The following is a 23372-nucleotide window of genomic DNA, read 5'->3' on the forward strand; positions in this document are numbered from 1 at the left end:
CGTGAACCAACACATTCAACTGAGTACACTCTATCTGGTTATCCATCACCTATCTACGTAACCAGGCACCAAATTGATCTCGATGCTCTCAGGCGATCCAAACATCAAACTTCCCTGGGTTTTTGGTGCGTGGCATCTTCTGGTGTTATTCGATATCCGAGTCCACTACAACTGATTGTTGCAGAATTGTGAAATATGTTTGTGTGAATAAAACAGGGTCATTAGTGTGGAATGAGTTTGCACCTATCGTCCATTTCCCCTGTAGCCCCCCTCATAATGAGATACATACACACTAATCTATTTGAGATTCATGTAGTTGACACACAAATCAATGACCGCATTGGTTCCCTAGCCTTTGTCCATGCAGCCTTCCAGCTGATTTCGATTACGAGCATATTTCTTCAAAACTCCCATGAACCTCTTGAAAGGGTACATCTGATGCAGAAACACAGGATCAAGAATCTGTATCTCTTTCACAATGTGAACAATGAGATGCACCATGATATAAAAAATGATGGAGGGAAACATGCCTCAAACTATGATAAAGTCTCGACCACGTCTTCCTGCAGCTTATCTAGCTTGATCGGATCGATAGCCTTCTGTGATATCGCGTTGAAGAATGAACACAACTTTATCATTAGGTTTTGGATCTTCAGTGGCAGAATACCTCTAACTGCACCTATCACATGACAATCATGAGACTTTATGCCAGTTAATTTCAAATCTTTGATGTTTACTAGTGTCTTTATGTTGAGGGAGTAACCGGATGGAACATTGATTTCAAGAAAGCACTTGCACATTGCAATTATCTCTGTCTTGCTCAAACTGTAGCTAGTGGCACAAAGATATTTGTTGCCTTCTTGCATATCTTTGGGATGTAGATCCTGTTTGAGTTTCAAACGTTTCAGGTCTTTCCGCGCTTGGAGTGTATCCTTTGTTTTGCTAGGTATGTCTAGTAACATACCAATGAAGCTATCACACGCGTTCTTCTCAATGTGCATGACATCAATTGCGTGTCGAACTACCAAATCCGGTCAATAAGCTACGTCACAAAAAATAGATTTCTTTTTTAACATAGGAGCTCTAAGATTAGATTTTGAAACTGGTGTACTCCCGCATCTCTTTCGAAGGATAACCCTAAGTCCCTTTACCATCTGATATACTCCCACGTCCCTTTCGAAGGATAACCCTAAGTCCCTTTACCATCTGATATACATGTCTCCCAGTGCGATGCTTAGGAGGTGATCGACTCTCAACTTTCCCATTAAAAGCTCTCTTGTTGTTACAGTACAGGTGATCCTTGTAAAGAAATTTACGATAACCTAGGTACACCATTTTTTGGGTGTTCTTCAGCCATAAGATCTCTGTTTCATCGAAGCAATGCATGCATGCACAGCAGCCTTTGACATCTGGCCCGATAGGTTGCCAAGGGCTGGCCAATCCTAGATTGTTACAAATAGCATTGCGTGTAGGGTGAAGTTCTCTCTTTTGTATGCATCCCATACCTGCACACCATCGTTCCATAGTATTACAATACCTTCCATTAATGGTTTCAGGTAGACATCGATATCGTTGTCAGGTTGCTTTAGCCCTGGTATGAGCACCGACATCATAATATACTTTCACTTCATACACAACTAAGGAGGAAGGTTGTAGATACATAGAGTCACAGGTCAAGTGCTATGACTACTGCTCATGTTGCCGAATGGATTCATCCTATTCGTACTCAACCCAAATCTTATATTCCTCACATCTTCTTCAAATGGCTCATTGTATTTCCTATCAATGTTTCTCCACTGCATAGAATCAGTGGGGTGCCTCAGCATTCCATCATCTTTGCGCTCCTCAGCGTGCCATCACATCAGTTCGGCATGCCTTTTATTTGTGAATAAACACTCTAAATAGGAGACTATAGGAAAATACCACATCACCTTGACGGGAGGTCTTTTCTTCTTTCCTTCACCATCAATATCATCACCGTCATGCTTGTACTGTGCTGCACTACATATGAGACATGCTTCCTAGTATGCATGCCTCCACGATACAACATGCAATCGTTTGGATATGCATGTATTTTCTGTACTTCCAACCCCAATGGGCACACAACCTGCTTGGCCTGGTATGTGTTTTCTGGCAGCATATTTTCCTTTGGACTAAATTTCTTCAAGAACAGTAACAACTATATGAAGCTTGTATCAGACCACCCATTGCTTACCTTCAATTGTAGTAGTGAAAGCATAGTACACAACTTTGTGCTCTCCTTCTCGCAGCCTAGGAACAACAGTGTTTTAGAGTCCTCTATCATATGCTGAAACTTTTAAAACACTCTTTCATTGGTGAAGTTTCCTTCCCCATCATGCAACATCTGTTCTAGATCATCGGCGTCGGCGTCAGCCAACATCTCCTCTAGATCATCATGGACCAATATTTCTTCAGCAAGCGGTACATCAGTTTATTTATCAGCCGACATATCGGTGCACAAGTCTTCGTCTTCTCTGCCAATGTATTGCCCTTCCTGTACGATCTTAGCTTCGTGCTTGGTCCAACAGGTATAGCCAAGCATAAAGCCCCTTGGCATCAAGTGAGAATATATCTGCTGGGTGGTGGAAAATTGCTTCTTGTTCTCGCAATCGACACATGTATAACATATGTATTGAGACTATATATTTGACTTGCGCGTCGCGACTGCTACCAAGAAATACTCCACGCCGTTCTTGTACTCTTCGTTCACACAGCTCGCATCGTACATCTATCTTCTATTCATCTACAATTATATCATTATTGTAAATCCAAATTCATAACATCTAGAAGATTTTGCAATCACCAACAAATAAATTACCTCGTCATCTCCTACCGGCAATTGGCCCAGGTTGGAGGAGCTGCCTTTTGTATGCTTTCACGTCCGCTTCTGATGAGTGTTTGTTAGTGCTGTCCCTAATTTTTTTTATTATTATTCAACCTTTACATGAATGACATACATATAGCTATAACTTATCAAAATTAAACAACACATTCACCCTCAGGATCAATCTCGTGACACACCACGACGTCGTTCTCTAAATAGCGATAAAGTGCACCGAAATGATGATGAATGAAATGCATGAGATGTGATCCAAATGACATGAGATTTGGTAGAGATGTAGTGCATGAGGTTATGAATTCAGTAGAAAAAGAATCATATGAATTGGAGTTCATTTGCCCACATAATTAACCAAATTACATGCTTGCTATTTTTAAATCCAAAATCAAATAAGGTAGTTCAAACAAACTCACATGAGGGAAGTACTCAACATTGAAAAATGTATTTTTACTGTGTAAGGTATACATATAGAAGACCTAAAAAAATTAGTTTCATATTTTATGATTTTATTAATTTATGTAGAAATTAATCAAGTTTAAACGGCTTAATAAATCTTAACAAAGAATTAATGCTAAAAAAACATTTCATGCTTGAAATATATTTTTCCTGTACATATCATGACAATAAAAGATTAAAAAAGTTTGATTAACCAATTTTGGATATTTCAAGATTTAAATATGAATTAACAAGTTACAACATATTTAATGAAATAGAGTTATTTCAGTGAACATTTCATACATGCATGTATTTTTATCATGTAGATCATGATAAAACAAAAGTAACAAAATTTGTTTCATATTTTTCTAAGCTCTAGATATTGTTCTACAAATTATAGATTATTTCAGTTGATTTATCAATATAACTAATATTCCTTACGGAATTTTCTGGATTTTTCGATCGTTGTTGATCGACTTTGACCAGTCGCCAGCAGCAAATGGCAGTGGAGCTTGGCCGGGGAGGGGTACCAAAATACTCAATGTACTATAGCGAACTCGTTTGAGGGGTCAGCGACGGCAAGCACGGCTAGCGGTGACCATAGCGGGTGACGGAGCTAGGCCAACGACAGTGATGTGCTGCAGAGGGCGAGAGTGGAAGGGAAGGGGGTGGCGAGGTTCCCTAGACCGCGGTGAAGCTCAGTGTGTTCGGCTCGGGTAGAGGCAGCTCACAGCTCAGAGTTCATCAGGGAGGTGGGCGAGCTCGTGGTGGCGGCCAACCGGCTAACATGGAGCACTGGGCGACGACGGGCTACGATTGAACTAGCGTGCACAAAAGATTAGGTGTGGTGCTGTGAAGCTCACCGAGTAATGGAATTGGACAGAGAGTGCTAAAAAATGGTGGTGTGTTGGTGAGGGCAAGGAAGGTCATTGAGGCCAAAAAACGTTGTTGTGCTCATGCTTATGGGAGGAAGGGCCACTATTTCTTATTGTACGCATCACTGTCGGCTCATACCACAAACCGACAGTGATGTTCTAGTATCACTGTCGGTCGGTGGTTTCAATTGGCAGTGATGATGGAACTATGCATCAATACTGGTTTAAATCATCGGTCTGCAGTGATGACCCTTATCACTACCAGTTATAAACCATTATAACAGATTCTTCCCACGCGGCTTATAAAACTGTCGACCTATTAGTAACCGGTAGTGATAGATCAACATATAAATCTATTTCTATAGTAGTGCCGGCATTAGTTCCTTACCCTTATCATAAAAAATGTTATTAATTAACCTATACACATATAGCATGCTGATGGTTTGGTGACACAAGAGCAGCTACCAGAATAGTTTGTAATTAAAAATAATAGTTTAATTTGATTGATTCACATGGGCAGTTACTTGGTCGTTTGCCGTAGCATCTTCGTGTAAACGCAGACACAGCACGGAAGTGGAAATTGCTTGCGTAGATTCGATCCATCCATAGCTTTGACAAAATCTCATTTAATTTACCTCTAATGGATGTAGTTAACCCCTGTTAGACTATATTGTTAAGAACAATCAGCATTATTATAATACCCTTAACTGTTTACTCTCGAGGAACAATTCTTCACTAATTCGTTCGGTTCAGAAAAAAAAAAATCTTCACCAATTCTCCTGCATATATGTAGTAACTGAATTTACTAAACAATTCTTGCTGTATGGTAGGCTGGTATAGTAACTAAATTCAGACACAAGAGTGACCAAGTGAGACCTAACTTGCATATATAATAACACACGTACTCAGGAGTAGTACATCATCGAGTTGAACAAAGTCGGACAAAACTAGTCTTAGTAGTCTTGTTTGCTCAGAACAATCGACTGGATGCAACAACCTCTCTCTCTCTCTCTCTCTCTCTCTCTCTCTCTCTCTCTCTCTCTCTGAGAGACATACACACGTGCGTGTGGGGCCAACATGTCGGTCCTGAACTTCGACGGTCAAACAATCTCATGAGTTCACAATCCCGTGCAAAGGTGCAGACTCTGGCATGCATGAGTACAAGATCTTTATCTCCTTGTAAAACTCTGTTGCTGAATTTTCTCTCTATTTGTACTGCACGTATCATTTAAAAAATAGGTCACCGAAGACTGATTGTAACAAATTTGCTAACTTTTGTCGCATATGTATGGCAGTAGCCATAAATGCGTGCTTAGTAATAATATTCCAATCAAATAGTATTACATTCGACACGCATTTATTTGTGTCATTTGGATCAGATAGTCATGATAAAATAGGGGCATGTCACCCTCCACTGCCATTCTTTACGATCAGTATATAGACAAGTTTGTAAGTACAACTATTGTAAGGATATTTATTCCAGTTCTCCATATTCTTGCACTATGAGCACCGATATCTATGTACACGATGGAAGAGTTGGTTTTACTAGTTAAAAATACTAGGGGGCAGATATTACCGATTACCGGTGATCTTTTACCGCCTGAAATTCCAAATCTTATTTTGAATATAAAAACATTACTGTTCAAATTCACCTGTAATCGTAACGGATTGGGGTATTCAAAAGTACTAACAAATAGCCAAAATTCCTTAAATTTGTTCAATTTTTTTGTTTCGCGGTGGTTTTCTTACCGGTTACCGACGAAATCTGGAAGCCAGTTTGAATTTGCATATTTGTCGGAGCAAGCAGCTGAAAGGAAACAAACAAAAGCGCTAGCAGCTGGTTGATTGCGAGCTTCACTTCAACAGTTACTTCTCCCCCACCATGCACATTCCTGCAAACAAGCCAACATCGCAACAACAAAGTGAGTTACACCACCCCAAAGTACACAAACCTTCCATCGATTCCGCTCGGGCAACGGCCGTGCAACCACCATTGATTTCCATCAGCGAAATAGAGCCACAAACAAGGCTCCAAGCAGTTAGCCTGCACTCAGTTACAACTTACAACTCATGGAAATCCAAGATTCATTCAACAGAGACCCTTTGCCAGTTCATGCATGAAAGTAACAGCAAACTATGTTGTCATGATTCAGAACCACTTCTGCAACCAACTTATATGCATAAACAGCATGGCTCCAGTAGTGACAGGAGAGTGTGTGAAGCCAGGTGCTATTTGGGGGCAGCAACCTTAACTGGTGCCCAGAATTAGGATCAGCCTATGTCAGAGATTATTGAACAATGCTGCCAACCATTTGCTGTTCTTTGCAGAGCATATGCATGTACATGGATGTCTGTATGCTTCTGTCTGAAAGCGCTGCCTGCACTGATTGACAATGCCTTGTCAAAAAAGCATGATTTTAGAACCTACCTGACCTCCCAATGAGCTGTGCAGGAAATACATCTGTTGGTAACTGGCTGTGATTTGGAGCTTACCGTAGAGTTTCATCTCCTCTTGTGAGAGAAAAAATATTTTACTATCTTGTAAATAATTTTGTGGTAGGTAAATTTGCTTGGCCGGCCCATTTCTTCGGCCCAAATTTGCATACACGGAATCTAATACGTTGGCACAGCCAATTTGCATTCCGCCATGTTCAGTCAGACGAGTCTCACTGCCATGTTCTTGAAATCAGCCCGAATTCAAGATCGGTACCACGCATGTATACATTCGGAGAGCTGCAGAGTAATACCCAAAAATATGAAATCCAGCAAACAGCTTTGTTGCCATCTTCTCAACTAGTTGTGTTCCAAAACTGAACGGGTAGATCAATGGTAACTGCCTCTATGTTTTGAAGCGAGTCTGTTCAGTTGCAGGCCTCCTGCTACTGCTTAACCCTGGTCTTTGATGGATTCATCTTCAGAGCTCAATTTCTGCAAATAAAGAGATTCAGAACCCAGTGTCACTGAAAGAAAACAGAATACTAATGATTCAAGGTTGCTGATGTTGATTTAAAAGATGTCTTACAAGAACAACATTGCGCAAATGCACAGCCTAATTACTGCTTGCTTGGGTGCATGGTTCCTCCCGTTCTTGAACAATTTTTCATACAGTTCATACATTCCTCACTTTACTTCAATACTATGGTTTCCAGATTGTTGGCGTGACTGGATTACCCTACTACTTACAACCTCCTCCAGGATCCTGATAAATGGAATTCCTAATGCTCCAATTAAGCATGGAAGGGGTCTTATGCAAGGTGACCCCCTCTCTCCGCTGCTCTTCGTTCTAGCAATAGACCCACTACATCACCTCCTTGAGATTGCGGCAGAGGCAAGCATGCTAAGCCGCTTCAGATTGTCTACTATGAGAGCTTGGATCTCAATGTATGTTGATAATGTGGTCCTTTTTATCTCTCCAAAGAGGTGCGAGATTTCAGCTTTTGCTGAAATTCTCAAGCGTTTCGGTGATGCAACCGGTCTCCATACAAACTTTAAAAAATCGGTGGTTGTACCGATCAGTCGTACATGACTCGACTTAGATGAAATCCTATCAGAGCTCCCAGCTAAGCACTCAAGCTTCCCCATCAAGTACTTTGGGCTGCCACTCAACATCTAACGTTTACAAAGGACTGATTTCCAACAGTTAATAGGCAAATCCCTTGCCAGATTATCAGGGTGGAAAGGGAAGAACATTACTCCCAACGGCCGGCTCATACTTGTGAAATCAATACTTACAGCCTAGCCGGTCTACTTCGTGACCATCCTAAAGCCCCAAAACTCATCCTCAAAATCATTGATTCTAAGCGAATGCAGTTCCTATGGTCACAGGAATGTGCTGTTATGTGTAATCTAAATTCTGGTTCAATTAGATCATCCAAGGGTCCAAAACCTCTTAGGATTCTACCCCATCTGTTGTTCACTTGGATTCCTAAGAGTTGCTATCTTTTGTATTCCTCTTGTGTTCACATTATCTTCTAATCTGAAAAACTAAGTTAAAATATGCCTTAGTTTACTTGATGAGTGATTGACATTGATATTTATTTGGTTTGATGATCTTCGGTTTTGCATGAACTTTGATGTGATTTGAATTGATTTGGGATTTCATTTGAGCGTATTGATTATGGATTAATTGGAATTGAGGTTGGAGATATGTGTTTGTTTGTCTCATAGTGTGCAGGTGATGGATGCAACTTAGAGGTCGACAACGGGATAATCGGGACCAAATGGAGTGCTTGGTACCGGACAATCAAGGAGATCGGGCAGAGTCAAGGGTGATCCTAACTGAACATGTGGAGGCTAAGCAAAAGCATGGAAGGCGGATGGAGACAATGTGTTGATAAAGTCAAGCGAAGGGGATGCCAGTGTAAGTAAAAAGGCGGCCTGAGGGATCGAGAGCAGGAGAGACTTATCAGCGGTCAGGATCGCAAGAGGGGTACACATGTCAATATCAGAATGCTTGCTTAAGGTGTAAGCAAGTGAGGAGTCACATTTTGAGAAGCGTGTTAGGGTTTCATTGTTTGTCCTCAAAATTGTGGGAGGACTTGGAGGACTATGTTGCACTATCGTGAAGCCTGCGTCAAGGTGAAGCTAAATTGTGAAGGCAACATGCCGTCTGATGAATCAAGAAGAAAATGAATCAAAATACCCTCGATGGTAGGTAGAAGTGTACTATAAGAGAGATATTTTGGGAAAAAGCTAAAAAACTTTAGGGTAAAGCTTCCTAGGCTTATAAATAGAGGGATAGGGTTATAGGAGGAGATGAACCAGCTATTTTGAGCCCCTTGTGCTAGGGTTTTAGAGGAGAGTAAGAGAAATGCTTAGCCTATGTATTAGGTGAGAGTTTTGTGAAGAAAAATCTTTGTAATCTGTCTAAAATAGAGCTGACCTATATTGCAATGAAGTTTATTTTTCTTCATGTTATTGTGCTCACCTCCTTCTAGTTTTTCTCTATTAGTTTCCTTGCAAGTTTACAAGTTTTTCGGTTTTCGGATTTAATTTTTGTTTTGATTTTTGGGTTGAAATTCCAGCACATTGTAAGGTCAATCTTATTGCTACTAGAGGCATAAAATCCACATACACATACTTATATGATGGGGTCTTGAATTCCCTTACTTCTAGATAATCAACTTGGAGAGTTTCATTGCTCGGTATTTATCTTTTCTGTTTCTTTGCAAGTTATGATTTTTCAAGTACTAAGGCATATTGATTGATCTTAAATAGAACCTATGGTTCATACCATCTGTGGAGTCGTGTTGCCTTAATTTTCTCTTATTAAAACTTCTCTCTATTTTTGTTTCTGTTTGATTTTTGAGGTGTGTTGAGTGATCCAAATAGGAGAAGGCCATCGATTTTACAAGAAATTTATTGAGACGCCTATTCACCCTCCTCTAGTCACTAATCTCATTCCTACAATTGGTATCAGAGCTGGTTTGATCACTTGTTGATCTTTATCGGATTTGTGATTCGTATGCGATAATAGAGAGAAGTGAGAAGATTCCTCTGTTTGATGGTCAAGATTTTTAGTACTGGAAGATGCGCATGGAGACTTATCTTCTAAACCAAGAAAGTGCAATTTGGGAAATAGTTGATTGCAACTATGTAATTCCTGATGCTCTAACGACTTAGATTCAAATCGAACAGTATGAGGCCAACAAAAAGGTTAGAAATATTATGTTCCCAAGTCTGAATCGGAATGAGTTTGACATGGTCCAGTACCTCCATACTGTCTAGGAGATCTGGTCTACTCTGAGTGTCTTTTATGAAGGCACTAATCAGATTAAGACTAGACGCCAGGCTCGTTTCATCAATTCAATCGAGCCTGGTGCCACTTCAGATTTCTTCTTTGATTCTGGAGCTTCTACCCATGTTACAACTGACATCAATAACCTTTTCACTCCCTCTGTCTACACTGGAAAGGAGAAAGTCAGCCATCAGTCTCTGATCCATTCCCACATTCTCTTATATGTAGTCTTGCTCACTTGACGATTCAGAAGATGAGGATAAGAAGAAAGGATAAAAAGCACGATCATGCCGCTCTCATCTTTAGATCCCAAAAAGCAGATATTAATAGTAACCTAATAAAATAAAAACCAAGAAAACACTCTTTTTCCTAAATTAAATATTGGATCTTTTTTATTTAAGATCCTCTTTTCTCCATCTGATTTCTAATGGAACAAATCCACTTTTCTAGGAAGATGGAACATTTTGGGGTAATGTACCCAGGGTTTTTTCGGAAAACCATATGGTTCTTTATGGATCCTCTTATGCATTATGCTCAATTCTTATTTATTCAAGGGTTCATATGTACTGAGTGGCTCTAGGTCTATTCAGATGTAGCTTCAAGAGAGCTTTATTCGGCCTTTGTATGACTGTCTTCCCTTCCTGTCTATCTCCCTTCGGCTCCAATTGGAAATGATAATAGAATGCATAAGTCATTAGAAGGAATTCTAATAAACAAATAGTTTAAAAGGGAACCATAGAAACGAGGGAACCCACTCTTCACGTATGGTTACCCGATGCTATGGAAGGACGCACTCCCATTTCGGCTCTTATGCACGCATCAACTATGGTCAAGGGTGCTATTGAGATATTGGGTCCTTATGGTATCTCGTACACATTCCGACGATTGGCCGAGCGAATAAGTCAACTTCAAAGTGGATCTGTTGTGCATAGAGTGCGTTATGAACCGTGGCCGCCTACCTGCTTTGGTACCGAGAAAGATTTCTTCTTATTATAAGACGTGGAAGTAATGAGTCTCCCAATATGGGAGACTCATTATTTCCATGAAATTATTTCATTTTTTTAGTCGGAACCTTAGGTAGTTCTCGGAATAACCCCTTATGTTCGAAATTATAGAAGATCCCCATCGAATTGAGTATGACTGTATGTGTGATAGCATCTACTATACCAGGAATATAAATGAGATTGTGACACTGAACACCTACACAATCTCGATTTGACATAGTAACACTTTCCACCTCTCTTCCTTCCCTTGGATCAGAGAGGAAATCCTCACATTTCCAAGAATAAAAAAGTTCAACTGGTCTTTTACAAAAGGTTTGATTTCTCTTGTCCTAGCATCGCGTGGGTATCTTACTTGTAAGAAGGAGTAGACTAATCCAAATTTGTATTTGAACTAGCTAAGGCATACAAAGGTTATCGATTAGACTTACCAGCCTTCTTTGATTTACGTGGTAGAATTGATCTTGTTTTTAGGAAAACTTTTTTTTTGCTTTTTTTTTCTTTTATCCTAAAGATATGCTTAACAAGTGTATTATAAAATGTTCGATCCAGCTTCCCAAGTCTTCCTTTCATTGTGAAACGTTGGCACTCACTAGTAAAGAAAGACCAGCTTGAAACATATTCAAATAGAAACTCTAACTCAAGATGAAAGTCGATACCATATGAAAAATTCGGCAATCCACCACCCATGTACACCCAAAACCTGATGTCGTAGGTTCAAATTCTACAGAGCGTGATTCCATCTATCTTATGTTGAAACAAAGTAAAATAACTTAAAAAAACAAAGTAGAATTGCAACTCCAATTTGACCTCCTCTCTGGTCTGGAGGAGGTCAATCAAAAAAGAAATATTACTCAATCAAAGATCCAACTGATCCCAGCCAACTTTCCTTCTTTTGAGCAAATAAATGTAGTATTTAGTCCAACCAATCATTGGTGGATAGGAAAATCTCGTCTATATGGTTCATTCTATATATATAGAATATTGATTTTATTTTTTTAGTTAAGAATTTCGCCATCCCTTGCTTGTTGACCCGAGGGATCCTGCCTCCGCTTTTATCGCATTGAGTGGAAATTGAGGTTCATGCACAATTTTCAACCACCCTTGTTCACGGCATAAGCCTACAAATAGGGTGGGAAGGGGGATTCGGGGGGAAACCCCTCGAACTCAGTTAATTTCATGATTGGGACAATTATGAAATGACACTCAGAAAAAATCAAGGTTTTTTTTGGTGCCATTATCCCCAAGGGAGAATTTTCTGGATAGGTTCTTATGGTACTTCCAAGCTAGAAAATAGGCAAGATGAGACTTTCCCTTTTACGCGAGAAATGGGGACCACCTCTAAGCCTAAGTATTCCTCAATGACCAATAGCGTACAGGTACTGTGAGTGTCTTCTTCTCGACACGTGTTTCCTCTCCTTCGCACTGACAAGGTCTCTGTTAAAACCTCCTCTGTCTTTGTTTTGTGAAACATCAAATACTGCATCTACATGGGCTAGCACGAGCTTTGAAACTTACTACCAGGCTGGTGCATGGAGCTTTCAACGATCAAGCTTTCTCTTCGGTCTCTTCTCCAGTTCGAGTCCTCTTCAAGGCATAATATGGAGAACCATTTCTGATGGAACGGCCATGGGGAGTACATGCGTGAACCTCTCTCGTGCTGTCACCGCAAAGCGCCCAGGTTTCACCGTCTGCAAGGGAGGCCATGCTCATGGTAGAAGCATGACTGCATTTTCGCTGTGGAAGCACAACAATGCTAGCAATAAATATTTATCTATTCTAATTTTATGGTATATTCTGATGTCCTTTGCTTATAAAAAAGGTAACAAAAGGAAGAAAAAATCTCTCTATTCCCACTTTGAGAAATTTCTATTGATCCGCTTTCAAGGTGTATGAACAAGAGAGAAACAAAATATCCATGTAAAAAAAAGATGGAATCGAAATAGTTGAGAACAAAGTGGCGAACGGGTGTGTAACGTGTGGGAATCTGCCGATAATGAGAAAAGGGAAAAAAAGTTCTAATCATATCTCTCTGATTCTTTTCTTATTCCACCTTTTAGGTTTAGGTATCGGGAAAAGTGATACTTGTGAAGATCGTGCATTTCAGTCACATTCAACTCCATTACCAAAAAGGGTGCTCCATTGGACGGGATTCCTAATATATAACTCCGCCTGCCCCTGACTCACCCTCCATGGACGAACCTTGCGGAGGAAACCTTGGGTTTTTGGGACATTGGATTCTCACCAATGTTTTTGTTACTCAAGTTGACATTCTCGCTTCTGCGGTTAGACTCATTGCTCATCTTGTTCGATCTGGTTTAGTAAAAAGGTTTTTCTTTTTTAAAAGCGGATTTCTCCCTTCAACATAAGATATCATCCATCTGCATTTTGATTGGATGGGGGAATCCAATTAACAGACTCAACTCGTATCCTAGATCGTCTAAGAGCTAGCTTTGCTTCAACCAATTCTTTCGTACCCCCGTTCCATGCCTCAATTCATAGGGAAGCCCAAAGTTGCTCTATTTCATTCTATTTCACTTCCTAGCACTTCCTATCATTTAATATCCGTGCCAGCAGCCGCGGTAAGATGAGGGGGGGGGTGGCAAGTGTTCTTCGGAGCTGTGTTTTATGGTTTGACGTTGTGGAGGTCCAGCACTCTTCTAAACGAAGAAAGAATAAGAGTCAAAAAGCCAGGTAATTCAGTCAGTCAAGGAAGAGAGATTAGTGTCAATGGTAAATTGAATATTGACAGAATCCCAACCTTGGATTAGGGGCTCGCCTAAGTGCCTTCCCAAGATCGGACTCGAGGGAAGGAAAGACTGGAATGAGGGACGAGTGGAGGCTACTTCTTTGCCACCGCCCACTCTATGTTCTCTGATTAGCGTTCTGACGCCTGGCAGTGCACATGGCTCAGATTCGGTTGACCATGCCCACATCCACTTCGCTTCATTCGAGAATCAACTGCACATTCATAGGCCCTTCCTTACATCAAATTGTTTGTTGGCACGGACAAAGTAAGGGGAAACCTTTGAAAGAATTTCCATATTGACCTTAGACATATAAGAGTTCACAGTCAGGTAGGCTACAAGAAGAATCAACGCTTGAGCCTACCTTCGTACACAGCTATTTGTAATTCATGATTTAATCACGAAACGTGCTACTTCTAATGTTAGGATTGCTAAAAGGAAAATTTAGGAAGGGATAAGCCAGATGTCAGTGAGAAGGCAGATTTTGCATTTTTTAACAGCGGTTCTTATTGCCCCTTTGGCCTTTTTGGCCCATTGTTGTATTTCGCTTGTCAACCATGCCTGAGCCCAAAGGAAAAGCAGTACCAATCCACTTCAAAGCTTCAGTACTAGCTAGCCTATCTTTGATGTCAGAACCAATTTCTTCAAACGAAAGGATCAAAACCTTCTGCACCCCACGCAGGACTTACAGCTTGTACTTTTCCAGTTAGTCCATAAGGATCGGACACCCATATTCGAGGACCATACAAACCCACAAGTTTAGGTAAATATCTAATGCTTTCCCCAACAAGAGAGGTTCTTTTTTGAGGGGAAACTATGCTAAAATAATTAAGGAGCCAGCCCCACAATGTCTTGTGCGGCTACCATCAGGTCTTGAAAAACTCATAGATTCCGGATGCCGAGCTACTATTCGTATAGTTTCCCTAAAAAAAAGATTGACCCAAATTTCATTGCAATCAATTAGAAGAATAAAGAAGAATCGTCGGGCCAGTACTCCTTGAAAATGGAATGCAATTGACTTTTATTTGCCCTAATGTCTTGGAGAAATTGCTCCAATTCACTCGATGAACTTCCTCTGGTGGAATGGCTCGCGTAAGTTCCTTCTGCTTGCTTGGCTCACTTCACTGGAGTTACGTTCTACTCGTGATGAATGAAAGAACATGAGAAAGGGTTTTAAAAGAAAAGGTGACAAAAGTCTACTACAATATGTCCCTTTATCAAAGGCTCCCTTCCCTACTGATCATACAACAAATGAACGTGGTTAGAAAGATGGCACATCGATCTTCTGTACCTCAGGTCTACTCAAGTTAGCTTCGGCTATTTCAAGTGCCTGTTGAGTTTCTTCTGGATCAATGTTACTACCCGTTCGAATCAGATCTATCTACTCGGCAATTCATCCGATAAGTAGATGTAACAACCCAAATTTCAATTTTTGCAAAAATTTAAAAAATTTGCTAGAAATTAAATAGGTGGTTGCAATTTTGTTCAATAGAAAAAATAATTTCTAAAATTAAATTGTCCTACGATAATGTTTGATGCATTCATGCCATTAGAGATGCATTAAGGTTTTTATTGCGTGGAAAAATTTGTTAAAATTCCCTAGAAATCGCTCGTTCAAACCCCTATTTGAAAATTGTTGAAAATCAAATTGGAAAAAGAATTTCTAAAAGGAAAAATGCCCTCGGGCCGATTCTTTCTCCCTCGGCCCATCTTCCCTCCCCCTTCTCCTTCTCTCGTGGGCCGCCTTTTCTTCCCTGCGCCGGCCCATCAGCTGAGCCGGCCTGCAGCGCACCCGAGCCGGCCCCCTTCACCTCTCCCTCTCTGCCGTGCGGGCCCCGCGCAGAGCCGCTCCACCCGAGCCGCTCCGCCTGAGCCACCCTGCCCGAGCCGGCTCTGCTTCTTCAACCTCCCGCCGGTTCGTTCCCCTCTGCCGCCGCCGCGCAATCCCGCGCCTTCTCCCCTCCCAAAAATAGCCAAACTCAATACCATAACTCCCTATCGAGTGATTCCCAATCAAAGCTCCCCCTTCTCTACCTCCCTCTTATGCCCAATCAAAGCTAGAAACCGACGCACTCGAAGGTCATGGCCGCCGGCCGCTTGTCTTCAAATTCCGGCCGTCCCTCTCCCTCTCGCGCCCATGTAAGCCGCCGATCACCTTCATAGCAAGTTTTCACACAGTTTTTCCCCATTTGCCCCTTGATTTCCGCTCAGTTTCTTCGATTCGGCATCGCCTTCTTCCTGAGCTCCGGTGAGGAGCTCCACCGCGGGGGATCTCCGAGTTCGAGCTGTCTCCGCACTCACCGACGGCACCTTCGGAACCGCGAGCCTCCGAGGTGTCTACCCCGACGCTCCTCGTCTTCGATTCGGCGCCCAAACCCCCTCCCCGACGTCTCTCCGACCGCCGCTGCCATCCGCTTCGTCGCCCGGTCGCCTCGAGCCCTCTCCGTCGCCGTTCGCACTCGGGGTAAGCTCGCTGCCCTCCCCTCTCTCTCCGCCGCCGCTCGCCGTCGATCCCCTTGCCCGGCGATGAGGTTTGCCGCTTCTCCGGCGAGCACCGCCGCCACCGAGCCACCACCACTGCCGCTCTCCTCTGAAGCCGGCAGGAGCCCCCCCCTCAATTATCCACCGTTCGATCCAATTTGGAGGGCCACGATTAGATATAGCCTTACCCCTTCGCTGAGCCAATCGTGTGTCGCCACATGTGTTATGTAATCCCACTCACCAAATCAGCCACCTCAGCGCCACATAAGCCAGCCACCTCATCCAATTTGCCTACATGGCAGTGCCACATCAGCAAACCTTTACCCAGTAATATTCCTATTTGTTTTAATTCAGGAATAATGACAAATTTGGAAAAACAAACCCCTGTACTTTCCTAAAATTAACCAAGAGCCCATGTCTTTTTGCAGCTACTCCCTAAACTTCTACATATTTACAATTAAGTCCCTCTATTTTGCAAAAAGGCCCCTAACCTCTCTATTTTATTTAAAATAATTCCTTTTCTTTTACAAACGTAACCCTAATCTTGTTTATCACATAACTTTTTGCTCGTAGCTCCGATTTGGGCAATTTTCGCGCCCAAATGTTCGTAGCGACGTATAGAATCTTTTTGTAGGGTTTTTTTTGGTCTAGTTTTAGTACTGTTTGGTGTACTGTTCTTAGGTTTTCATGTTATATTTCTTTTCTGGTCTGTCGAATAGGAGGTGATCAGTTCGAGAATCCGCAAGATCAAGTGTTTGAAGGACCCTGTCGAAGGCAAGTGTCCTTGAGCATATTTATCCTATTTTAGAATTGCAGGTGTAGTTTTTAACCTTCAGAATGCATGCTTGTCTAAACATGAATCCTATGTTAGGGTTTACTAGTTTTGAATCAATATTTTCCTTGTCACCGTTGTTCATCGTGTTATGAAAATGGGTAGTTTATGCTAGCGCAATCTTGGTTGGGAAATCTTAATATTGATTAATGAACTATGCAACAATGTTGGGAGATGGTAATTCTTGTTGTAGCAACATGGTATAGGTTTTCCCCAACAGAATGGATGGTTTGAGGTGGAGCCTATGGCATGTTTGTGTTTGTATCTGTATGGGGTCCTAAGGACCGGTTCTTGGGCATGTAACCAAGTTTTGTCCACACAACCACGAGACCTATATGGGTACGACCTGGCCAACTAATTAGTCACCTTCTAGCTTAGTGGGCACCATAGGTCGGTATAAGTGGCACAAGAGGGGGCTTCTGCAGCAATGTAATTGTCTGTTAGCGGTGAAACCTCAGTGGGTGCCTGCGGGTTAGAGGGAGCTTTGTAAAGGCCTTGTAGTGAGACCCCGACTCCACACCCCGGAAGTTTGGAGCAACAAGGGAATCACGACTCGTGGGGAAAGCAGTGCAAACTCTGCAGAGTGTCAATCTGGTCGATCAGCTGTGCTCACAGATAAGAGCGAGCTTGGACTTCCTCAGGATTAGTTGGGATCAGGGTTTGGTATGGTGAGTTGGGGTAACTAGGTAGTGGAATTATCTGGTGAGTCTTTGTAGTCGGATGGAATCCGATGAGTCGAATCTTTGAATATAGTCGTGTCTTTTCACTTAGTAAATAGGATGCCTGATGTTGAAGTCATAGGCAGATCATAGTTGCTTAGTGCTGTTAGCCAGTGTCAAAGTCCATTCCTTGACATAAGCCGCATATCATGTTTTTCCCTACGCTTGCGGAGTACAATCTTTGTACTCACACTTGTTGTCCCCTACCCTGCATCCTACCACTGTTCAGAAGCTGGCAACCAAGCTGGAGTTTTCGACGACGACTTCGACCTAGAGCTGCTGTTTTAGGCTGTGTTGCCCCCGGTCGGCGCCTGTGGAAGATGGAGCCGCTGGCACTGAAGACCCTTTAGTTTTTCCCCGCTATGTTTTCTTTAGACCCTCGGGTCCTTTTGTATTAAGTTAGATACGATGTTGTAATAAAGGCACTATGATGATATTACTAATGATGTAAGCACATGTATGAAACTTGATCCTGGCATACATGTGTTGTGCCTGGTTTTGTTCCTTTAAAACTGGGTGTTACAGTAGATCTATCATATAGTTGTAACAACTGCACTTTTTTCTCTAAAAAAGAAACCGGATTCTAGATTGTCCCAAAAACGCATAGTTTCCCCTCAAAAAAGAGCGCCCTTGCCCTAAAGATGAACGGGGCTAAGTGATCTGCCGAAGATGTGGGATGTCAAAATGCATCGGTAGGGGAGCAGGGCTTTAAAAAAAAATGCTGAAGGCTTCGCTATCACTCATGGCTTGTATTGTAGTCGTAGTCTTGTAGTCAGCCCTCCATGTCTCTTTAGTCTTTCTATTTCCTGATATATTTGTCGTGTGTGGTGTGTCCAGGGGTGCACCACTAATAGAGAACATGGCCCCAATGGTAGGGGAGGGCACTATGGCAGAGCACAGAAAATAAAATTGGGCACCCATGTTTTACCAGTACCGGATCTCTCTATCCCCCTCAAAAACCTCGTCTAATGTGGATAAGACAAGAGTTTTTAGCGTATTTTTCATATATATTTTAGAATTCGGATTGGAACAAATGACTCTAATTTGCCCCCAAATCTTTGTTGTTGCTTTTTTCAATAAACGTTGGTTACATTTCTTTATGCTATTTGTACCCGTCACTTTAAATGATTAAAAAAGGTCAACTCTGGCCAGTTGAACCTTGCTAAAATGCCTCATTTCATTTCAATATCACCAGATCTTTACCTTCCTCTCTTTCTCAACTATTTAAATTGTGATTATGATTCATTTGATAACCCTATTAGTTCGTGAACTTAAGGGATTACATGATTCGTTAGAAAGAAATTGATGTCAAAGACACGATCATTCACATCAATTTCTGCAGGCAAGAAGGGCGCTGAAGCTACCGTTTAACAAATGCCATGCAAGAAAGGTAGCAATCTCGCCCAATTGGTTGGATCGTAGGGGCAGTGATTTACTTCACGGGCGATGTCTCTGGTTCAAGTCCAGGACAGGGAAAAGAATAGAAAACACGACTTATTTGAATAACCCGGTGACCTACCAATTGTAGAAGTAGGATTTTTGGCAAGCAATAAGCACTTAAATAATACAATTCGAGTGTACCAAATTCTTTATCATTTCGAGGAAAAGGTTCGGGAGGAAAGGGGTGGTCTTACCAGAGATAGGAATTTTTCCATTATTCGATGATCCAACGCGCTAAGGGAATTCATGTTCTTGGTATTGACCATTACCCTGGATTCTTCCTTTAAAATAAAAGAGGATCTTCTTATGCGTAAATGCTTAATATCCAAGTGGGCTTTGCTATATTCCCCCCAATCTTCACTTTACGCCATGCCGACTCCCCGTCGTGGAATTAGACCAAGGGTTGAAGTTGCATGTAAAAGGGCATGTGGTGGTGGTTATCTATTAGGCAGGAAGCGCCAAGCCTATCACGTGGGAAAGACCAAAGCTCAAAAGCACTGTTTGATGAGCCTGCGTAGTATTAGGTAGTTGGTCAGGTAAAGGCTGACCAAGCCAATGATGTTGAGCTGGTCTTTTCAGAAGTCAATAGCGGTACTGGATGCACAATGACCAACCATACCGATATGTACTGGTCAAAGAGTTTACTTAATCTTTTCACTCTTGGTAGATCTATGAAAAACGAACTTGCCGTACCATTTGAAAAAAGCAGGAGCCATCCACACCTCTCGTGGTAATACATTCGCCTGATAAAACTACCCCCTAAATCCCCCCTTAAGTTCCAAATCGAAAGGTTTTCATGATATGACAGAGGCAAGAAATAACGATTGCAAAAAATCCTTCCCTTTTTACATTTCAAAAGTGCATAAAAATTATATTGCCCAAATCTTTGGTGTTGCTTTTTCCAATAAAAGTTGGTTACATGTCTTTATGCTATTTGTACCCGTCACTGGTTTATGGATGAGTGCTATTGGCGTAGTTGGCCTGGCTCTGAACCTACGTGCTTATGACAACAGGCACCGTCGAAGTACACGCCACTCAACCAAAGAAAGATAATGGAGAGTTTACCGAAATGAGCACTAAAGATTTTTTGAGAGATCTCCTCCAAATCACCGATATGACTATCGAAATCGTGAGCATCAGCATCTCACCACTCTCTTTCCACTGATGACTTCCTCGCACTAAAAATCATCCAGCTTTGTAGAACCTTTCAAAAGGGATAGGATAGCCACAACAAAGAGGGCCTTTCAATCCCCCTCCTTACGGTTAAGGGTAATGACTTCAAACCTGGCCAGCTCCAATAGTGTGACAGGCGGTGTGTACAAGGCCCGGGAATGGATAAAGCACCTAAACTATAAGACAAGTAAGCTTCTCCAGACCATACAAACGCACAGCGAGCCCATGCAAAGGGTTTGGCCCACCCAAGTGAAATTACGATAAAAGAAAGGATATGTGGATAGGTGGATAACTAGATTGGCAAGTACTTAAAAATAAAGTACTTACTTTATCTTTATTTTAGGATTTTACAACGAAATCAGTGCCGAAAGGTCAAGGAAGTTGGTGAACTGATGACAGGGAAGCCAGTGATCGAAGCCCCAGAGAACGGCGGTCGTAACTATAACGGTCCTGAGGTAGCAAAATTCCTTGTTGAGTAAGTTCCGACCCGTGAACAAAAGAAAGAAAGGAGACAAGGTTGGAACTAAGACGTCAATAGCTTATTTTAAGTGACGTATTCCTGTTGGGAACAGTGAGCATGGATAAAATGAGAGTATGTAGCTGTATCAAATCCAAATAATCTTTACACAATTTCCAATAAAATAAAGACCATCAATTAAAGGGATAAAAAAGTAATATACAGGAATAATTAAAACAGAATTCCCAGAGAGATTGTTTCATTTTGGTATTATCCCCTGGACGTAGATAAATAAGCGAGTCAATCCAATAGACAGAGGAACATATGCCCTAGGGCGAGGTTCAAAATCTTTAGAAAATCCAAAAAAATAAGAAAATCTTTCATATTCTCTCACCACTCAAGTGGCTACTCCGGGCGGACTACCCCTCGTGTCTGCTTATTTCTCATAAAATCAACCTTACTTAGTCAGAGCTCTCGTATGGGAAAACAGGACCCAGTAGGGCCTTGCGGGCCGGGTGAAACCTATACTCTTTGACCTACCCCAACAAGCATTTTAGGCGAATGGCACATACAACCAAGAATATCAAATATTTGTGCAAGACTCCGGAGAGACTTTGGATGCGATGTTTGCTCACTTTGATGGGATCGTTAGCAATCTTTGATCCATTGGTGTTCTGCCCTATTCTGACCACGAGAGAGCTTCTCTATGTTTTTTACCATAGTATATGAGAAGTGAAAATCTCGAGCATTGAAGAGTAACCAAGTTATAATATATTGACTTGTGATGAACTCTTCAGCAAGCTCAAGTCCATCGAGATAGCCAAGACAGCTCGGATAGGTCTTTAAAACCCCCTATCTCAGAACATGGCATTGGTTTTCAGATCGAATGGTGACAATCAAGCTAGATCTAGCTTCTCTTACGCTAACACTTTATTGAGTGGTTTTTCTTTGTCTTCTTTGGTTTTTATCACAGAGGAGCAGGTAGACACTTTGGATGATGAGGACCTTGCTCTCACTGTGAAGAAGTTCACTCGCTTCTAAAACAATCGTTGATATCAGAGGAGGGGCTGTTCTCGTGCTTGCTTTGAGTGTGGTGATACCACCCACTTCAAGGCGGACTGCCCGAAGCTGAAGAAGAGGGAAGATCACGATCACGACCAAAACAAGCACAAGATAGGGAACAAGAAGCCCTTCTTCAAGAATTACCATGACAAGATGGCCAAGAAGGCTGTCAAAGCGGCTTCTAGGGCATTCATGGCTACTCTCAGTGGCATTGACACCTCTTCTAGCGAGGAGGGGAGCTTGGAGGAGGAGGAGTTGCCGATGAAGGACAAGAAGAAGAAGAACAAGGACTTCACTGGCCTCTGCTTCATGACGGATGACAACAACGATAGCGACCCCGAGCTTGATCCCTCTGAGGTATTACCTTTCTACGACCAGCTTTCTGTCCAAGTTGATACCTTGAATGATGCTCTCATTAGCCAGGATAAGTTACTTAAGAAAGCTGTGCGTGAGTTGAAGGAGCTTAGGCCTAAGTATGAGTTTGTTTCTTCTGAGCTTGCATTGCTTAGGTCTAGGTCTGGTGATAAGGAGTGTGAGAGTTATTTGCTGGTTATGACTAAACTTGCCGAGCTTCAGAATATGCATGCACAAGTCCCCACTCAGCTTGAGAATGCCGAGAAGAAGCTCCTTGAGGAGAGTCTAGGTCTACTCTCTTAGGTGGTTGCAAGAATTGCCCTTTGCTTGCAAAGGATGTTGAACTGAAAGACAAGCGCCTTAAAGAGCTAGAATATAGATTGGCGAGTGCTGGGTGTTCGAAGGATGTGCAGCCGAACTATTGGACCTTGCATAGTCTTTTAGGACAAGCTCAATTGGGTTAGAGGGCAAGTTCAGAAACTCTTGGATGAGAATGAGTATCTCCTTTCTCTAGTGGAGAAGTACTCAGAGGGCAAGGGAAAAATAAATTTGATCTTGGCCAAGACCAAGATGTGTGTTGACAAGACGGGTTTGGCTCTTAGGTTAGGATTTGAGAGGGTTGCTTACAATGTGGATAGTAAGACTATTTTCACACACCTACTACCCTATAAGCTGAGAAGTCCAAAATCAATGTCACACCACAACCCATCAAGAAGAAACCCACACCACAACCTATTAAGAAGAATCCATCACCACAACCCAAGAAAGCTCCACAACCTAAGGTGAGAGCCCCAGTGAGAGAGCCTAGAGTGACTGGCAATCAAGTTCCTGAGAGATGCTACCACTGCACCTACTACCAGAGAGAGGGTCACCTTGATGGGTTTTACTTTTGTCATAGGAGAGATGCGCGACGTGAGTGAGAATGAAGTACCCGGGATATGTACCACCCCTCTGTTGGTGTACATGAGCCTTTTTCTCGCTCTCGACCACGAGTCTTAGACGCTCGTCAGTTTTCTTCCAGAGGCTTTGTTGTAACACCCAGTTTTAAAGGAACAAAACCAGGCATAACCGCATGTATGCCCGGATCAAGTTTCATACATGCGTTTACATCATCAGTGTATCATTACAGTGTCAAAATACAATAACGTTATTAACATAATACAAGAGGACTTGATAGACTAAAAAAAAACATAGCGGAA

Source organism: Phragmites australis, chromosome 12, assembly GCF_958298935.1.
Source record: "Phragmites australis chromosome 12, lpPhrAust1.1, whole genome shotgun sequence".
Classification (NCBI taxonomy): Eukaryota; Viridiplantae; Streptophyta; class Magnoliopsida; order Poales; family Poaceae; genus Phragmites; species Phragmites australis.